Source organism: Oncorhynchus keta, chromosome 15 (assembly GCF_023373465.1).
Source record: "Oncorhynchus keta strain PuntledgeMale-10-30-2019 chromosome 15, Oket_V2, whole genome shotgun sequence".
Taxonomy (NCBI): domain Eukaryota; kingdom Metazoa; phylum Chordata; class Actinopteri; order Salmoniformes; family Salmonidae; genus Oncorhynchus; species Oncorhynchus keta.
In genome coordinates this window covers 43925448-43930667 of record NC_068435.1, presented here as the reverse complement: position 1 = coordinate 43930667, position 5220 = coordinate 43925448, and the positions used below count along the sequence as shown (strand labels likewise).

Sequence of the window (5220 nt, the reverse complement as noted above, 5' to 3'; positions counted from 1 at the left end):
ATAAACCACCAGACACTATAGAAAGTCATGTACAGTGCCTTGCGAATGTATTCGGCCCCCTTGAACTTTGCAACCTTTTGCCACATTTCAGGCTTCAAACATAAAGATATAAAACTGTATTTTTTTGTGAATAATCAACAACAAGTGGGACACAATCATGAAGTAGAACGACATTTATTGGATATTTCAAACTTTTTTAACAAATCAAAAACTGAAAAATTGGGCGTGCAAAAATTAAACGTAGACATTGTTTATTAAAAAAATCTTGGTTAAAGAAGTCCATGCTGAATTCTGATGTCTCTGGCTGGTTATAATATATAGATCTAACAGAGTTGGCAGAGGTGGGGGTGTCGCCATATTCTTAAAGAGCAACTTAAAATGTTTATGTGCCCCTTTCCACCTCTGTCCCTACGCAATTTGAATGTCTAATCCCAAATGTGGGCTCTGGTAATAATGCCCAAATGAAACTAGTGGGAATTTATCCCCCTCCCTCAGCTCTACCTTGTCTCTAAGCAAATTGTCTGAATTACTGTGAATAATTAATATTGGTTGATTTTAATCTAGATTGGTTGATGCCAGTATCAGATGGTGTGAAAGACATTTGTACTGAACTAATTCTAACACAGCTGATAACTAAACCAACTCTAAAAACCCTGAAAAATCCCATTTGTTTTTGATATTCTAACAAATGTCCCTTATAAAAGTACACTGCCAATTGAATCTTAGCTAACGAGCTCAGTGACCATTGTCCCACTGCCTCTATAAGATGCTAAAACACCTAGATCCAGCCCACATTTTAGGAATTTTAATGATCAACATTTCATGTCTGACCGGAGGTTGTGTGACTGGGGGATTGTGTCATGTATCTGACTCAGATGAGGCCCCAAATAGTTTTACTTTTCTGTTTAACACTGTAGCAGATAAGCATTCTCCATATAAAAACAAAAACAAAGAGTAAAAGATAAGTCACTTGGTTCATTCATATAATTTGCAAATAATTTATTTTTAAATCCTACAATGTGATTTTCTGGTTTTTTTCTTCTCATTTTGTCTGTCATAGTTGAAGTGTACCTATGATGAAAATTACAGGCCTCATCTGTTTAAGTGGGAGAACTTGCACAATTGGTGGCTGACTAAATACTTTTTTGCCCCACTGTATGTTGTTCTCTAATGATCACAAAAATGTTTCAGATGGACCACATTGGATGGTTCTTGCCGATCGGGTTCTCGCCTTTAAATATCTAGGCATTTGGATTGACAAAACTTGATAACAAAAAAACATGGGTGAGCTAGTTAAAAAGCTAAGATTTGGGCTTTTTAAAAATACATCTTGCCTCTCCCTAGATAGCAGGAAGCAGATTGTACAGTGAACTTTTCTGTCGAACCAGGTTAAATGGCTTTTAGCTTAAAAGCGCCTCATTGCTGGAACCAACTACAACACACATTACAATTGAATGCTCTGGTAATAAAAACACATTGATTGGGGACCTTCTTACTTAGGAAAGTAATTGTTTATTTTATGTGTTGTGCTGTATTTTATATAGTGTTTGATTTGTCTTATGAAATTGTATATGCAGGATTCCCTTGTGAAAGAGACCCTGGTCTCAATGGTGACTCCCTGCTTAAAAATAAAGGTAAAATAAAATTAAACCTCTGAATAAGGTAAGTGGCTGGGGAGAGTGAACTTGATAAACTCAGTCCCCCGTCACTCCGGCAAGAAATCATACTCCGGAGTCGATTTGCTAAGTGCACATTGCCTATTAACTTACATTTCCTCGCGCTTCGTTTACGATGAAGTGATAACGCAGCGGTTTTGGCGAAAGACGACGGGCCTCATCCAAGCAGAAGAGCAATTCAGCAGTGCAGTGTGCACGGATCTCGCCTCCGACCAAGCGTTCACTATGAAACGAGCCCAGTGAAGCAGAGGAGCCGAGGATATCTGGAGCTGTCCAAAGTCAACGGCCGTGGCTGACGGCATGGACTCACAGTCCAACTTGTCAAATGTGTCAAGACTGTCATCATATTCTGCGGCACAATGAGTCACTCACAGGCAATGAGATCTGAGAAAGGCTCTAAATATAACAAGAGAGGAAACGGGCACAGGTATGCAGTTAAAATATAACAAGACAGAGGAAATGGAGCACTTGTATGCTCAGTTAGAATGTGGTAATTATTACATATTCACGTGACCGTTTGTTGTATGGCAACATGTATACGCATCACGTCAATGTGTCTGGTAAGGATGCATGCAGTCTGAACTACTGGATCAAACCTTTGGTTGGTGTTGACGCAATCTACACACTGTCCAGAACCACAACTGTCAGCCTGACCATGGTTACCATGGCTACCAGCGAACAACTCTCCAGAAGTCAGAATAACCTGTGGTCCCATATGGCCAGTCACAAAATAAGTGCCAGTATAAAGGCCCGTTATAAAATGTACAGGAGCTGCTGCCACCTGCTGTTAGTAATGAATTATTACAGGAATTCCCTGTAAAAAGTGCTCCACGAAGTGCCGCAAACAGTAATGCGTTTGAGTCATTACATTATACGGCAAGTCATGCAGCATTATAGATGAAAGATACATGTATAAAATGTATCTTAACATTTTATAAATGTATCTTAAAATATGAACGAACATTAAATGTGTGATGGAATTTGACCATGTAGCTCAGTTATACACATCCAACATTATACACACACATATCAGCTAGCCTACATGGAACGTCTGATGGGACAGGTACCAAATACTTCGGGCTTGGTGAAATGACTCCAGCATACAGAGAAGTGAAATCAGGCAACAACAACAAAACGGTCTGCCTTTCACCTCTCCAACATTCATACTGCACGCTGGATGGCAATTGTACACAAAACCAATCATTGCATATGTTCTTCCCACAAGAAAGATGCTTCAACCCATTGACAGTCCAAAAGCAGCCAGATATAGTAAATATGCCCAGGACCATTCACAACATGCTGGTGGAATGGAACCTGACCAGGGGAGACTAGCAGAGCGTCTGCAGTACACAAGACTTTAGCAGGGCCCCACAAACTATACAGACTTGCTAGTGAGCACTTCTGTTTGGCATTTCTCATCAACTGTCAACAGACCGAAGAATGTCAAGCAAACAGTGCCAGCCACATAAAAATGTCCGTTTGTTAGCACAGCATACTGCGTGCTTAGCAAAGTCTTAAAGCAAACCATTCCATTTTAAAAAAAGGCTGGTGCCTGTGGCTGCCTGGCTGGGGCAAATATAAGTGGATGAACTACAGGTCAGCAGTTATTCAGACAGGAGTCTGGCAGTGGCGCTGTTAAGATGGGGAAGGTTGGGTTAGGACATTAGGTAGGGTGTAACACTGTTTCCCTAACATAATTGCTGACTTTAAAAAAAAAAAAGGCCTTAATAAAATGCATTTGATTGGTACTCATGTCGTCACACCAAATCCTTTTGGATGCCAACTGGTTTCAATTGATTATGTTTGGGGCCTGCAGCGCTACATCTACCTCAAAGCCAAGACCTGCCATTCACATGGTTTATACAGTAATATAAACAAGGTGGTTAAAGATAATTCTCATTTCTTGATTTATTTTTTCCAGTTTTAAATAGTACATTCCTTCAAAAATACATGTATTTGCAGTCAGACAGAGACTGCATTGCTTATTTGGAGTTTTAGGCTGGGTTTCTGTACAGCACTTTGAGACATCAGCTGATGTCACGAAGGGGCTATATAAATACATTTGATTTGATTTGACCGGCAGGCTTTGCAAAGTATATAATTGTGGTTGTTGCACTAGCAGCCTTCTACCATTGATTTTCTGCAGATTATGTGTGTGAATATAGGTCTATACAACAAGTATCTTGAAACTGAGAAGGAAAAAAAAAAGTTACATTTTGTCATCTAAAGTCTTTGGGTGTGAAAAAAAACAGTGAAGGAAAGTTTCATAGGTGAAGGTGGTAAGGTATACAATGACACTATTCAATGTGATAAAAGAGAACAAGTTCTCTAAATCAAATAATACAAATCTAATTCAAAATGTCCCTTTAGCTACAGTCATGATTAAATACAACTCAGGTCTTGATCATCACTTGTCTAGAAAAACAGTTCTATAAAAAAGCTTGACTTTAAAAACAAGATGCATAGTTTAAAGTGATGGTAAGTTCACTAGTCAATGCACAAGACAATTCCAGCATAGAAAAAGATGATCTGTCCAGTTCCTACTTCCTGCGTCTGAAAGGGATGGGAGAAAAGAAGTGTAATTTGTCATCAGCAGTCAATTAGTCAATACTATGAAAACATGCAATGTTGTCAGTCAAAATCCTACTGGAATGTGATATAAATTCTCACTTCTGATAGCCATTCTGGAGACCAAGAGCTGAGCTTGTGCTTGCCACTGGTGCCTGTTGGGGAAAACATTTTATACCTTTATGAGCAGGTATCATGACAAAATCTAATAGCGGTTTTTACTCCAGCCGAGGTGAATGAGTGATGGACAGTAGTGAGGGACAGCTTACCCTGTTCTCTCTGTCGTTCCGTCCATCTTGTTCCCATCATGTTGTCTGGCCCGTCTCCCGATGACCTCCTCTTCGACTTCATGGAACAGAAAATATTCACATCAGGACTCTGAATGACCTACACTAAAACACAGACAACTATTATTTCAACAAAGGAGGAGACCGTGAGGTAATATGTCCTCATCTCAACAGAAGATGATTTCTGATAGGGTTGCAAAAGTTTTCCAGAAATACCATGGAATATTCTGGAAATAAGCACAAATACAGAATCATGCAAACCCGGCTTTCTGAAACCTAAATGTTGAAGGGTACCCAGAATTTTGCAACGCTACACACAATCTGTCAAAGTGTCTGCATAACTGATGGGTTGGCCAATGGGCTTACCGAAACAGTTGGGCATTCTGTCGGCGTTTCGATGTCCTGAACTGCACGGCTTGTCCTCCACCTCTCGTTCTGAACACGTCTCCCTGAAGAGGTAGACAACTATCAGATGAAGAGATGTACACCCATGAAAAGACTCAAAGTGAGGGATACAAATGCATTTCCCTCTACAGGTAAATCAGGTACAGTGCATTCGGTAAGTATTCAGACCTCACAACTTTTCCCACATTTTGTTACAGCCTTATTCTAAAAAGGATTAAGAAATAAAACTAAATCTATACACAATACCCCATAATGACAAAGAACAGTTTATAAAATTTTAAATA

General features: G+C 39.6%; 1 long non-coding RNA gene across 1 annotated transcript; it reads right to left on the bottom strand.

Moving 5' to 3' along the window:
• Nucleotides 1-4129: 4129 nt before the first annotated feature.
• LOC127907716 (uncharacterized) lies at nucleotides 4130-4533 on the bottom strand. Its single transcript, XR_008065470.1, has 3 exons — nucleotides 4514-4533; nucleotides 4347-4399; nucleotides 4130-4229 (listed from the first exon to the last, which is right to left on the bottom strand). It is a non-coding gene; the product is annotated as an uncharacterized LOC127907716 (long non-coding RNA).
• Nucleotides 4534-5220: the final 687 nt, after the last annotated feature.